This window comes from Chrysochloris asiatica, unplaced genomic scaffold (assembly GCF_000296735.1).
Source record: "Chrysochloris asiatica unplaced genomic scaffold, ChrAsi1.0 scaffold00025, whole genome shotgun sequence".
Lineage (NCBI taxonomy): Eukaryota > Metazoa > Chordata > Mammalia > Afrosoricida > Chrysochloridae > Chrysochloris > Chrysochloris asiatica.
The window spans coordinates 14,861,156-14,862,282 of NW_006408543.1; the positions used below are offsets into that span (position 1 = coordinate 14,861,156).

Here is a 1,127-nt window from a genome sequence, read left to right on the forward strand (position 1 = left end):
CTTTCTTGTCTTCTTAATGACTTTTTGCTCTCTTCATGTATGATGTTCTTGATGTCATCCCACAACTCTTCTGGTCTTCGGTCTTTAGTGTTTAATGCATAAAATCTGTTCTTCAGATGATCTCTAAATTCAGGTGGGAGTTTTGATTATGGAATGCATGAAATATGAATCTGGGGGAAATTAATGGAAGTCATCATAAATAAAATGAAATGTATAAGGACCGAGATCCTAGTCACTAGTACGGGAAATGGACTGGTACTGGACCCTCTGCACAGACGGTCATATGGGTTATGGATTAAACAGGAATTGTGCCATACTCATTATCAAAAAGAACATTTCAAGTGCTATACTAAAGTGCATTGTAAGTGATTATTAAGGCCTACAAGGAAGAAAAGCTAACACAAATATTATTCAAACAATAATGTATTAAGCCTTTATTTTCTAACACATAAAGAATTTTCTAAAATATAAAGAAATTGAAGAATTCTCCCAACCTCTGCAGTCTGAAATTGATCAAACATGCAATCAAGATAGATTGATACTTATGGAGGTTGGAATGTGAAAATTGGAAATGTATAAAGAGCAATAGTTGGAAAATACCGCCTTGGAGTTAAAAACAATGTCAGAGAACACATGATAAAATTGTGCAAGACCAACTGCTTATTCATTGAAAAAAAAAAAAAAACCACTACTTTTTTTAAAACAGCAATGATTCAAGAGGTCATCACTGGATGAAATACGAAGGAATCAAGTAGACTATATCTGTGGAAAGAGATGATGAACAAACTCAATATTATCAGTTCGATTGTAGAACACACCATCAATTGCTCATATGCAAGTTCAAGTTGAAACTGAAGAAAATGAAAACAATTCCATGAGAATCAAAGTAGACCTTGAGTATATCCACTCCATCTGAGTTTAAAGACCATTTCAATAATAGATTTAACACACTGAACACTAATAACTGAAGACCAAATGAGTTGTGGAGTGACATTAAGGAAATCATACATGAGAAAAGCAAAAGACCATTAAAAGACAGACTGGAAAGAAAAGACCCAAATGAATGTCAGAGAAGACTCTGAAACTTGCTCTTAGCTAAAGTGAATGGAAGAAATGGTAAAGTAAAT

The 1,127-nt window shown here is 33.5% G+C and overlaps 1 protein-coding gene across 1 annotated transcript in view; it reads right to left on the reverse strand.

The window, feature by feature from the left end:
* The window catches only part of UNC79 (unc-79 homolog (C. elegans)), a 330,078-nt gene that overhangs the window by 221,477 nt on the left and 107,474 nt on the right, over window positions 1-1,127 (reverse strand). The gene's annotated exons all lie outside the window — the stretch shown is intronic.